Source organism: Macrobrachium nipponense, chromosome 10 (genome assembly GCF_015104395.2).
Source record: "Macrobrachium nipponense isolate FS-2020 chromosome 10, ASM1510439v2, whole genome shotgun sequence".
NCBI classification, from domain to species: domain Eukaryota; kingdom Metazoa; phylum Arthropoda; class Malacostraca; order Decapoda; family Palaemonidae; genus Macrobrachium; species Macrobrachium nipponense.
In genome coordinates this window covers 72599266-72613111 of record NC_087204.1, presented here as the reverse complement: position 1 = coordinate 72613111, position 13846 = coordinate 72599266, and the positions used below count along the sequence as shown (strand labels likewise).

General features: G+C 52.7%; 1 pseudogene; it reads right to left on the bottom strand.

The window, feature by feature from the left end:
* LOC135224002 (uncharacterized) overlaps positions 1-13846 on the bottom strand; it is a 35528-nt pseudogene that overhangs the window by 9651 nt on the left and 12031 nt on the right.

The following is a 13846-nucleotide window of genomic DNA, read 5'->3' as shown; positions in this document are numbered from 1 at the left end:
GCATAACTCTTTAAAGGGCGAAGGTCACGTGACTTACCCGATGCTTGGCAACTTGCCTCTACTGATTCCGAACCAGTCAGTCGGCAGCTGTCAGAGCGCCCGAGTCAGTTACGAACTATGCTATGGACTTAGTTCGGTTGTTCCAGAGCAATCATTACTTCGTCTTAATAGCTTGTCAGTATGAGTACTGTACATAACCAAAGTCGAGAAGAGGGATAGGTCATACGACTATTCCCTTCTTTTCGTCTTAGGTAACTGCATGACTTCTCTTGAGAAGTCAAGCACAAAGGGATGGGGATTTGACGCTCGATTTCGTACCGATCTTCGTAGCGAAGACTCAGAACCCTTCGGTAACTGACGATTGGTTCGAGTCCTTCACAATACCCTCCCTAATGGACGTCACCCCGCCTCCGATACAAGGCTAATGCTATGCTGCTTTGTCCTGTGAAGGTGCGACGGAGCTGTCTGAAGAAACTCGACACCCAGATGAGTGTGGACGCCTCTTCATCATTCTCTTCGCGTTCCGCAAGAACTTCTCCGTGGCGCAGGTAATGAAGGCAGGCGCCTGGTCCAACCGGACCGCATGAACCTCCTTCTCACCTTCAGGATATTGCCCACAGTTCCTTGGACTCTTTTTCCTTGGGAACCGTGGTGGTTGCTCAACACGTTGTGTAGTTAACCCAGACCCTCGCAGGCTGAACAGCATCGAGTCCTGGTGTGACCGTAAGAATGGATGAGGAATGAGAGTGTGACTGGCTCCTCTTCCCATCTTTTTCTTCCCTCTACCTTTGGGTAGAGGGACACGGTCGTCACCCTGCTGGGTAAGGACGAGATGCAGGTGAGCTACTCAATAGAGCACCATCCTATCCCTTTCAGTAGGGATAGGAGTAAATATCCACCACTTCCTCCAACAAGGGGGAGGAAGTGGATGCCAAATTGAGACAAACCCATCATTTTATGATTGTCTCTTGCAAACAGGAACAAGTTCTTGCTTGCTGGTACGAAGAGATACGCTTGCCTCTCTCTTAGTACTTGGCCCAGAGGTCTGACCATTGATCCTGCGGTGCACACCCCGATCAATCGGACAGAGGTTTGGATCCCTCCCTTGCTCTTACGACCAGGGAGGCACTCCAGGGTTGGACGAACACCAGTCTGTTCACCAAAAAGACTCAGATTCCTCCCACCAAGAAGTGAGTCTTCCTATTGTTAAAGGACCGAGGGTTTGTATTACGTATCGGAACAAATGACAATTTGTCGAAAATTGCATTTTTCCTAACTATACAAACCTGAGGTCCTTTACATATAGTCCCACCTCATGCCACCCCTCACTCTGCAACTTTTTGCATGGGCCTAAAGCAAAAGTGATTCTTCACCTCTCGGGCGCGCGGGCGCGCGCACGATCGGACAAGCAGTTAACTACCGTTCTCCCCTTGTTCGAAGCTTACGACCGTCCCAGCTGCCGCTAGTTACCTTCCTATTGTTAAAGGACCTCAGGTTTGTATAGTTAGGAAAAATGCAATTTTCGACAAATTGTCATTTTTTAAGATCTACACAGCTGTGTAGGTTATATAGCCATATTATGCTATATTATATATTGGTAACTTTTCAATATGAATCAGTCATATCTCCGAAACTATTAATTATCGAATGGAAAGATGGGGTACTTTTGAACTCCTCTCAGTGCATACTACCTACCTATGTGGGTTTCATTGTTGGGTTGCAGACCGGGTGTAAACTATAATAATACCAGAGTTTTCTCCCAAAGTACAAAATAGGGGGAACAACCCACTGGACTAGCAGATCCAGTTTTCACTGCGTGTGGATCCACCCTCCGAAAAAGTACTTTAACACGTCCTGACACTGGAAAAGGGCACCAGTCACGAGTCATTGATGGTGAGAGCAACAGCTTGAGACCTCTACTAGGGGGAAACGCTGCAGTGGATCCATCGTCATCACGTGGATCAGCCTTATTCACTTGATATTTAATTGGTAAAACAAGAATACAATCACATCTTTAAGCATACCATTCAAAAGATTGAAATATATGTAACGTTTATTGATCTTACTCGAGATTGCAGTTGTAATCAGCACAATAAGATAACATTTTGTTGCCTATATTAGTGAAATTATGAAATTTCTTATTCCTAGGGTCATGGTTTGAACTGAAATTCAATTTTACCTTGTAATCGGTGGGTTTATCCTTACTGCCATCACAACTGAAACTCCACAGTGCTTATTTGATTGTAATTACGTATACACATTTTGGTCTTAATTCACTCCAAAAATGTGCTTGAACTACGTTGCAGTTCCTGCTTCCTAAGCGCTCACTCCACAAACGCAGTTGCGGGCAGCACACTAGTACACGGTTTATGAGGTGCAAAGCTTTATTCCCTTAATTGTTTACTTTACTCATTATTTAGTTTAACTTTACTTTGTTACTTCAAAATGTTTATTTAATTCATGTCTATTATCCCTCTGTCCCGATACGTAATACAAACCATCAGTCCTTTAACAATAAGAATGTAACTTAGCGGCAGCTGGAACCGGTCACAAGCTTTGAACAAGGGGGTTCGGTAGTTAACTGCTTGTCCGACAGTCGGCGGTCCGCATGACTGAGAGGTGAAGAATCACTTTGCTTTCGGCCGCACAGGGTGATAGACGTGTTGTTCGCCGCTCTGCCTGCTTCTGTCATATGCTTTGAAATACTACTTCATTTGTGAAGATATTATCATTACTTTCTCTTATCCTAGTGTGCTTGTGCGGAAGTAACGTGAGTACTTGATTATTTTTGTTATTATTTAGTGATTGTCTCGTGGAATGGATTCCCACGAGGCGGAAAGACACCCCCCCCCCCCCCCCCCCCCCCCGCCCCCCCCCCCCCCCCCCCCCCGGTCAGCCGCAGATTGTGCCTTGGTGTGGTGAGGGCCGTAAGTGTGGGGCCTTTCGATCCCTTTTTGAGGTTGATCCTCATGAGTTTTGTGCTCGGTGTCGAGGGTGAATGCTCTCGCGTTGAGCTGTGTGATGTTTGTGTAATTTGGTCAGAGGGGCAGTGGGAGCGTTACAAAGGGAGGAAGAAACCGCGTAAGCCGGCCAGGGAGTCATTGGAGGGTTCTCCAGTTACTCCCCTGGTCATGGACACGTCTTCTTCTTTCCTCCCTCCGTCACAGCTCCCTCGTATGGCTCCTTCCCCTTCAGGGTGGTGTATCTCGCTCCTCTTCCCTCGATCAGTCGAGTGTAGAGGAGGGGGCGAGGTACCCCGATGTGCAATTGTATTTGGGGTCGTCCATTCGCTCGGGGTGGGAACTGTCCCCCCCGGGCAAAGGGAAACACCCCCACATAAACCCGCCGACACTTGTCTTCCTCAAGGTTTGCCTGCCGTGGGGGACGATCGTCGGCCAAGTCTGGTACTCGCTGGGGCTCCAGGGGACACAGACCATTCAGGGGCTGCTGTGTCATCTCGTGAGGGGGACCAGGCTGGTAACCCATGGCCCTGTGACTACGACCACAACTACAGTGTCCACGCCAGGGTAGGCTGCTCCTCCTCGCCTTGTGTATACGCAGCACATATCTATGGTGACCCCGACAGCTGCTGTGCAGGCGCCGCTGCTGGGTGTGCAGAGGAGGGTCGTTACGCCGCCTCTGGTTTTGCCGCTCTTGCTCCAGCCCAGACTTCCAGTGTCCCAAGAGCTCCCTGTTAGATCTGCCGCCAGTGCCTAGGATGGCTGATGGTTCCTCTCTCCGCCTCCTGTTCCCCGTGCTTGCCGCCCCTCCCGTAGCCAAGTTCCTGCCCGTTGTGTTGCTGCCCCACCCAGGTCCTTCTGGACAGGTGCAGCCGGGCCCTGTTGCTTCGGCAACTGCCCCAGCTCCTTCCTGGATGGAGGACCTGACGGTGGTCCTGAGGAAGCTGACAAAGAAGAAGAGGAAGGTGTCGTCGTCGTCTGCAGCCGCCTCTTCCCCTTTGACTTCCAAGGCCCCACAGCCGAGGAAGAAGGTGGCAGCCTCCTCCCCCGCTAAGAATTCTTGTTCTGAGACTTCTAAGGGTCCGTCCCACTCCGGTGGGATGGTTAGGACTTCCGCTGGTCCTCCGGTTCCTTTGGGGACGGGGCCCGTCTCTCCTTCCGCAAGGAAGAAGAAGACAGAGACCAGAGGAGCACCGGCTAACACTGGTACGTCCTTGCCTGGTGCCAGAGGTTCTGCCTTTATGCCAGGATCCGTCTCGGCCTCTCATTCGTGAAAGGTACCGAGTTTACGGTCGCCTGCGGGTGACCGTGCAGCCAAGGTCCAGGCAGCCGAGCCCGCTCGGCGCCAGGATCCAGGCACGGAGTGGAAGACTGGCGGGGCCAGGCCAGCGATTGCTCTCGTGGCGAGCCGCCGGTACCCAGGGTCAACCCGATTGTCCCAGTCCAGCCGCGGGTTGAGTCGAGGAAGAGGTCCCCTCGGTCGCCTCCAGCCTCGGCTGGTTCAGGCGGCATGGCGCGCTGTGAGGACAGGCCTCGCTCCCACTGCGACAGCGGACTGCTGGTCCCCTGACCGCCGCTCCCACCGGGACCGGGCGGATAGGGGGACCAGCAGCAGCTCTTCTGACGCTCGGGACCGTCACCGCTGTTCTCGGTCTAGCCGCTCTCCCCTGGAGAGCTGCACGACCAGGCCTGCAGCTCGATCGCCACCATGGGTTGGTGAGTGTCTGCAGCCCCCCACAGCACGTCGGTTCTTCCGGTGGGCGAAGGGAGAGCGTCAGGTCTTCCTCTCCTATCCCTTCAACTGCCTCGGGTTACACTGGGAAGAGCGAGGCGATCAGGAGCAATTGCGAGGAGCGCCACGAGGGCCTACGAACCTGGCACAGTCCTAGGATCGAACAGATCGTATGCACAAGTAGCAGGAGGAGACCATGAGGGGTCTGTTGTGGTTCCTCCTGTGGAAGGAGGGTGGTCTCGGGAGCCGTCCTTGCTTGACGGTCCATCTCCGCAGGACGCAGTCACTCGTGAGATCCAGATGTCGTTTGCTGAGGTTATAGCGCTGATTCGTCAGCACAGTGACCTTGGGGATGGATTGCCGCTCCCACCTTCCGAGCCTACATCTAGGCTGGAGTTGTTCTGGGGACCTAAGAAGGAACCCAGGACGACGGTGGGTCTTCCGCAATCAGCCTTGGCCGACAGTGTGCTGAGCCAGGTGGACGCTCTCGTCTCCGGACAGGAGGGCTCGCTTCGGTCCGGCAGGTCGTCCAAACTCCTTCCCCTACCTCTACTATGACAGAGGCGATTCTACGTGCCAACGGAGGACCCTCTGCTGCCCAAACAGGTTAATCCGGAGCTAGCTAGGCTAACTCCGGGGGTGTCTCTTCAGCACCTGCTGTCAGAGAACCTCTGGTTCTCGCAGCAAGAGGCATTGGCTTTGGAATCAACTGCCATGGCAGCGTTCCAAGCAGTTTCCTGGCTAGACCTGTGGTCCCTTACAGTGTCTTAAGGTCGCGGCCTCTTCAGGAAACATCACTTCTGAGGGGGAACTGGCTTTTGGGAGACTGTACCAGTCTGGTGGTAGGGCTATCTCCTACCTGGCCCACCAGACGGCCAACCTGTGGGCTAACCTGGTTCTGAGGTGTAGGGACGCTGTCCTCACTCAAGTAACCAGGTCGGCAGGGCGCGAGGCAGCTTTGGGTCTTCGGAACGGACTGGTGCGGAGTTCCTCCTCTCTCTTCCCCAGAGAGATGGTGGACGCTGCTGTGGAACAATGGCGCACTGACGACAGTAACCGTCTAGTCCACCAGGCAGTCTTGAAGGCGGCTGGGCAGCCTCGAGCTACTGCGGCTAAGCCCAAGAGCTTAGCTAGCACTTCCTCTGCGGCTAGGACGATTGCCTCGTCGAAGCCGAGAGGAAAGACACTGCCTTCGACTTCTACTGTAAGGAGGGATCGTAACCAGCCCTCCTTCTCTCGAGGAGGAGCCGGGAAGAAGTCGAAGAGAGAAGGGAAACGCTAGGGACGGCGTTCTCCCTCACCTGCTGCCAGAAGTGGTGGGTTGCCTGGCGAGCCATTGGGAAACTTGGCAGCGCTACGGAGCAGAGACCTGGATAGTGAATGTTCTTCGGGACGGATATCTACTACCTTTCGAGTCTCGGCCACCCCTCACCTCCAACCCGGTCCATCTAAAAACGTACGTTCCCGGTTCTGCCAGGGACGTGGCGCTTTGGCAGGAAGTAGAAGCCATGCTGAGCAAACAAGCTGTGGAGATCGTATGGGATCAGTCACCGGGCTTCTACAGTTGACTTTTCCTGGTGGAGAAGTCCTCGGGGGGCTGGCGCCCGGTGATAGATCTCTCCCTTGAACCGATTCGTTCGCCAGACTCGGTTCACGATGGAAACGACATGTTCAGTGCTCGAGTTCATCAGGGAGAATGACTTCATGCTTTCTGTGGACCTGAAGGACGCGTATTTCCGATACCCATCCAATCGTCTTCCAGGAAGTACCTCCGCTCATCCTCGACGGGACGGTGTACCAATTCAGGGCACTTTGTTTCGGTTTCCCAACCGCCCCACGGGTGTTGACGCGAGTGTTCACTCTGGTGTTCGGCTTGGGCCCATTCGGTAGGGATACGTCTTCTGAGGTATCTCGACGATTGGTTGGTCCTGCTCTAGTTTTGCCGCGATCTATGGATCGTAGTGAATTTCGAGAAGTCGGATCTTGAGCCCAAGCAGAGGATGAAGTACCTGGCCATGCTGATCGATATGGTAGCAGGGTGAGTCTTCGTCGCAGACTCGCGGATCAGCAGGTTCAGGGAGGGGGCCAAACGGTTCCTGTCCCTACAGGTGCAGCCAGCTCAGCACTGGCAGGTCGTGATCGGTCACCTGTCTTATCTCGAGAAGTTAGTCCCTCATGGGCGTATTCACCTGCTGTCTTTTCAGTGGAGGCTAATGGAGAGTTGGTCACAGGCAAGAGACCCACCGTACTTCCCCCTGTCTCTCATGGAGGAGGTGAGGCAGGACCTAGCCTGGTGGCTGGACGATGGGAACCTCGTAAGAGGAGTGCCTCTTCGCACTCCCCCCCCAAAGATGTTGCTGTTCTCAGACGCGTCGACCGAGGGATGGAGCGCACACCTGGAGGATTTGCTGGCTGCGGGTGTGTGGGATTATCATGACAAGCACCTTCACATCAATATCCTGGAGCTCAAGGCAGTGTTTCTTGCGCTCCAAGAGTTCCAGGACTGTCTGATGGGACACTCAGTGGTGCTGATGAGCGACAACACCACAGTATTGGTGTACGTCAACAAACGGGGGCCTAGTGTCCCTCCCGTTGCATCAGTTGATGTTGCAGGTACAAGAGTGGGCCGTGGCACACTAGGTAGAGCTGTCAGCCCGCTACATTCCAGGCAAGAGGAATGTAGTAGCAGACAAGCTCAGCCGTCGGGATCAGGTGATAACTGAGTGGTCCCTTCACCCAGACGTTGCGGAAAGGCTCTTCAACCTGTGGAGGCGTCCAGTTGGGATCTGTTCGCCACCCAGCACAACAGAAAACTCGAGGTTTTCTACTCAGTTGTGCCGGACTCATGGGCAGCTGCAGAGGACACTCTTCAACACCCGTGGGACAAACCTCTTCGTATATGCCTTTCTCCCATTCTGTCCGATTCGCAAGGTGATCAGCAGGGTGCTGGTCACTAGGAATCTTCAGATGATTCTGGTGGAGCCCAAAATGCCCCAGGCTGTTTGGTATCCGGACCTGCTGGCTCTGCTCGCCGAAGCACCGAGAGAGACTCCCCCTTGGCACAACCTCTTGCGCCAGCCACACGTGGAACGGTACCACCGGTCTGTTCGGTCCCTGTGTCTTCACGGCTGGCTGATATCCATCATCTCCTGCGAGCGAGAGGTTTTTCTCGCCGAGCAGCAACGGAGATGGCTGGGTACCGCAGGCAGTCCTTTGCAGCTGTATACCAAGGGAAGTGGTCCGTCTTCTGTGGTTGGTGTCGTGGACGGGGTCTCTCTCCTCTCAGAGCCACTCTTCAGCAGGTAGCGGATTTCCTCGTTTTCCTTCGCTGAGAGAAGCTCCTCTCCGTCTCCACAGTTAAAGACTACAGAGCCGCCTTGGCCCTAGTCCTTAAACTACGGGGAGTGGATATCTCCTCTTCCTTCGAGATCTCCCTCCTTATGAAGAGCTTTGAGAGGTTTTGCCTACCCAGGGAACTCAGGCCCCCTGGGTGGGATGTGACTCTCGTCCTTAGGATTTTGACTCGAGGTCCCTTCAAGCCACTCCGAGAGTCGTCAGACAGGGATCTGACCCTCAAGACCCTCTTTCTGCAGTCCCTGTCATTGGCGAAGAGAGTAGGGGAACTTCGTGGTATTTCCTTCAATGTTAAACATTCGAGGGGATGGGGAACTGTGTCGCTCCATTTCGTCCCGGACTTCGTGGCGAAGACTCGGAACCCTTCGGTCCCTGACGACCAGTTTGAGTCATTCACGATCCCCTCCCTGAAGGACTTCACTGATAACTATGCGGATGAGATGCTGCTTTGTCCTGTGAGGGCGCTATGGCACTATCTGAAGTGAACTCAGCACCTCAGGCCTGAGTGCTGACGCCTCTTCGTTAGCACCGGGGTTACCAAGAAATAGGTATCCAAGAACACTTTCTTTCTGGCTGCGTGAGGTGATCAGGAGGGTGTACGATGCGGATGGTAGTGACGACACCTGTACCCTTCGTCCGAGAGCCCACGAAGTCAGAGGTATTGGTCCAACCCTTGCGTTCCGCAAGACCTTCTCCATGGCACAAGTTCTGAAGGCAGGGGTTTGGGCCAACCAGACAACCTCTACCTCCTTCTACCTTCGGGATATTGCCCACAGGTCCTTGGACACCTTTTCCTTGGGACCCTTAGTTGGCTGCTCAACAAGTTGTGTAGTTTACCCAGCACCCGAGCGGACAGAACAGCATCGCATCCTTGTGTGACTGCATGAATGGACGAGTGAAAGAGAGTGTGACTGGCTTCTCTTCCTCCTCTTTTCTCCTCCTCTACCTGTGGGCCGAGGGCCGCGGTTGTCACTACGCTGGACAGGAGGTAGATGCAGGTAAGCTACACGACCGAGCTCCAGCCTACCCCTTTCAGTAGGGATAGGAGCGGTTATCCACCACTCCCCTTACAAGGGGGAGGAGTGGAGGCCAACAAGAGACAAACCCATAACTTCATATTTCCTCTTGAAGTAGGAACTAGTTCTTGCTTGCTATTTATAAGAGGTACTCTTGCCTCCCTCTTATAAATTTGGTCCAGAGGTCTGACCACTGATCCTGCGGTGCACACCCCGATCAGCTGGGCAGAGGCTAGGATCCCTCCCTCTGCTCTTACGACCAGGGAGGGAACCAAGGTCGGACGAACACCAGTCTGTTCATAAGACTCGGATTCCACCCACCAATAAGTGAGTCTTCCTATTGTTAAAGGACCGATGGTTTGTATTACGTATTGGAACAAATCACAATTTCTCGAAAATTGTATTTTTCCTAACTATACAAACCTGAGGTCCTTTACACATAGTCCCACCTCATGCCACCCCTCACTCTGTTTTTCCTGGGCCTAAAGCAAAGTGATTCCTCACCTCTCAGCCGCGCAGACCGCCAACTGTCGGACAAGCAGTTAACTACTGAACCCCCTTGTTCGAAGCTTACGACCAGTTCCAGCTGCCGCTAAGTTACATTCCTATTGTTAAAGGACCTCAGGTTTGTATAGTTAGGCAAAATACAATTTTTGCCAAATTGTGATTTTGCAACCAAATAAATGGCAAAAAATTAAAGATATTTCTAAAGTAATACAAGCAGATGACAGCAAAATGACTCATCATTGCCAATCTAGTGGAGCTTCACACATACGCCAATGCATTTACAAACTGTTTCCATGAATTCCAGTTCTCATAGTAATGCAATAATGATAAAATTGCTCTAATATGTATATATGTACTACAAATAGATACGCCAATTTCACTTATTTCCCTGGTTTTATGTGTACTAGCCCCTTGGGGTTATTTACAGTTGACCCCAAAAATAACTGTAAATTCTGAATAAGTAACCTACTAAGTAATAGGAAACTTATTTCCAAAGAAATACCCTACATGAAGTTATTTCCTAGATCTACTTGTATATTGTTTTCAGCAAAACTATTGTTTTGTACATGAACTTTCCTGTCAGATATATACTTAGCTATACGTCTCTGACGTCACGACAGAATTCAAAACTCGCGGCACACGCGACAGGTAGGTCAGGTGATCTACCTTACCCGCCGCTGGGTGGCGGATGTAAGAACCAATCTCCCTTTCCAGCCAGAATTTTTCTGTCGCCGGTGACGACTACACCTGTGGTTGTTACCTCCTGACAGCTTTATTCATTTCTCGTTGCCGTGGATTTATTTGGACGGACTTTCGGTGAAGTACCTGATCTTGTTGGCTTGGCATACGCATTTGTGGATTGTTTTTGGATATTGATTTGGATTTTTCTTTGATTTCGAGATGTCTGAGTTAGAGGTTAAGAAATCTTCTATGTTTAGAGTGTGCGCTATGGATGAATGCAAGGTGAGACTACCGAAAGCTACGGTAGATCCTCACACAGTTTGCTTTAAATGTAGAGGGAAAGAATGTGCTTTTGTTAACCCGTGTAATGAGTGTGAGAAGTTGGATGAGGGTGAATGGAAGGCTCTTTCTTCCTACTTGAGGAAGTTAGAGAAAGACAGGGTGAGAAAGGCTTCTTCTAGGAGTTCTAGTAAGTCTCATATTAGCGAGGTAGAAGAAAACCCTGTTGTAGCATTAGAACCTTCTCCAGTTTCAGCTCCTGCGCCCTGCATCGAACCTAAGGATACGACTACGGAAGTGGCAACCGTGAGAGCCACGATCCTTAGCATGGAAAAGAAGATTCGTTCGTTGCAAGGTAAGAGTAGTGAGGTGAATTGTGCAGTGACCCCAGTGCAGTGGAGGGTGCGTCTGATCGGCTCCTTAATGCTTCCAGGCCTAGACCTCTTCCAAGGAATCCCAGTCCCAGTGGTAGGAGGAAAGTCAAAAGCCCAGCAGGTAAGGTTAGGGAGAACTCCCGCCACCGATTTTGTTCAGGCGTCCCCCAATCTCCTCCTTCCCCAGAGAGATGGTGGACCGCTGGCTGTGGAAACAATGGCTCCACTGACGACAGTAACCCGTCTAGTCCACCAGGCAGTCTTGAAGGCGGCTTGGGCAGCCTCGAGCTACTGCGGCTGAAGCCCAGAGCGTTAGCTAGGCCACTTCCTCTGCGGCTATGGGGACGATTGCACTCGTTCGAAAGCCGAGAGAAAAGGACACTGCCTTCGACTTCTACTGTAAGGAAGGGATCGTAACCAGCCCTCCTTCTCCATCGAGGAGGGATCCGGGAAGGAAGTCGAAAAAGAAGAGTAAGGGAAACCGCTAGGGACGGCGTTCCCATCCCCAACCTGCTGCCTCAGAACGTGGTGGGTTGCCCTGGCGGACCATTGGGAAACCTTGGCAGCGCTACGGAGCAAAGAGACCTGGATTTTAGAATGAATTGTTCTTCGGGACGGATATTCTACTACCTTTCGAGTCTCGGTCCTCCTCCCCGGCCACCCCTCACCTCCAATCCCGGTTCCGATCTAAAAAGAACGTACGTTAGCCCGGTTCTACTGCCCAGGGACGTGGCCGCTTTGGCCAGGAAGTAGAAGGCCATTGCTGTGAGCAAAAAAACAGCTGTGGAGATCGTCATGGGAATCAGTCACCGGGCTTTCTACAGTTGACTTTTCCTGGTGGAGCAAGTCCTCGGGGGGCGGCTGGCGCCCGGTGACTAGATTCTCCCTTTCCCCCTTGAAACCGATTGCGTTCGGCCCAGACTCGGTTTACACTATGGAAAACGGACATGTTCAGTGCTCGAGTTCATCAGGGAGAATGACTTCATGCTTTTGTTTGGACCTGAAGGACGGACGTATTTCCAGAATTATACCCATCAGTCTTCCCAGGAAGTTACCGCTCCGCTTCAATCCCTCGGAACGGGTGGGTACGGTTGTACCAATTCAAGGGCACTTTGTTTCCGGTTTCCCAAAAACCCGCCCCGCCCACGGGTTTGTGGCCGCGAGTGTTCACAGTCTGGTGATTTCGGCGTTGGGCCCATTCGGTAGGGATACGTCTTCTGATGGTATCTCTACGATTGGTTGGTTCCTGCTCTAGTTTTCTTGCCGCGATCTATGGATCGTTAGTGAATTTCGGAAAGAAGTCGGACTCTTGAGCCCAAGCAGAGGATGAACGTTCACCTACCTGGCCCATGCTGATCGATCATGGTAGCAGGGGGTGAGTCCTTCGTCGCAGAACTCGCGGATCAGCAGGTTCAGGGAGGGGGCCAAACGGTTTACCTGTCCCTACAGGTGCAGCCAGCCAGCTCAGCACTGGCAGGTCGTGATCGGTCACCTTTGTTCTTCTCCGAGAAGTTAGTCCCTTCATGGCGTATTCACCTGGCTGTCTTTTTCAGTGGGGAGGCTAATGGAGAAAGTTGGTCACAGGCAAAGGAGACCCCACACCGTACTTCCCCCTCGTTCTCTCATGGAGGAGGTGAGGCAGGGAACCTAGCCTGGTGGCTGGGAAACGATGGGAACCTCGTAACAGAGGAGGTGCCTCTTCGGCACTTCCCCCCCCAAAACAGATGTTGCTTGGTTTCTCAGGACGCGTCCGACCGGGAGGGATGGGAGCGCACACCTGGAGGATTTGCTGGCTGCGGGTGTCGTGGGTGGATTATCATGACAAGCACCTTCACATCGCAATATCCTTGGAGCCTCAAGGCAGTGTTTATCTTGGGCGCTCCGAAGAGTTTCCATGGACTGTTGATGGAGGCGACATCAGTGGTGCTGATTGAGGCGAAAAACAAACCACCAGTCCATTGGTGGTTTACGTCAACAAACGGGGTGGGCCTAGTGTCCCTCCCGGTTGCACTCAGTTGGATTGTTGCAGTACAAGAGTGGGCCGTTGGCCCACACTAGGTAGGAGCTGTCAGCCCCCGCTACATTCCAGGTCAAGAGGAATGGTAGTAGCAGACAAGCCTCAAGCCCAGTCGGGCTCAGGTGATGAAACTGAGTGGTCCCTTTCACCCCAGGACGTTGGCGGAAAGGCTCTTCAAAACCTTGTGGAGGCGTCCCAGTTGGGATCTGTTACGCCTGCATCCCTGCCCAGCACAACAGAAAAACTCGAGGTTTTCTACTCAGTTGTGCCGGACTCATGGGCCAGCTGGCAAGAGGACCCTCTTCTTCAAACACCCGTGGGACAAACCTCTTCGTATATGCCTTTTCCCTCCCATTCTGTCCGATTCGCAAAGGTGATCAGCAGGGTGCTGGTCACAGGAATCTTCAAGGATGATTCTGGGGGGGTGGAGCCCAAAATGCCCCCAGGCTGTTTGGTATCCGGACCTTGCTGGTCTCTGCTTCTGCCGAAGCAAACCGGAGAGAGACTTCCCCCTTGGCACAACCTCTTGGCGCCAGCCCACCAACGTGGAAACCGGGTACCTGACCAGGTTCTGGTTCGGTCCCTTGTGTCTTCACTGGCTGGTCTGATATCCATCATCTCCTGCGGAGCGAGAGGTTTTTCTCCGCCGAAGCAGCAAACAGGAGATGGCTGGGTAACCGCAGGCGAAGTACCTTTGGCAGCGTGTTACCAAGGGAAGTGGTCCGTCTTCTGTGGTTGGTGTCGTGGACGGGGTCTCTCCATCCTCTCAGAGCCACTCTTCAGCAGGGTAGCGGATTTCCTCGTTTTCCTTCGCTGAGAGAATCTCCTCTCCGTCTCCACAGTTAAAGACCTACAAGAGCCGCCTTGGCCCTCCCGGTCCTTTAAACTTACGGGGAGTGGATTCTCCTCCTTCTTCACTTCGAGAT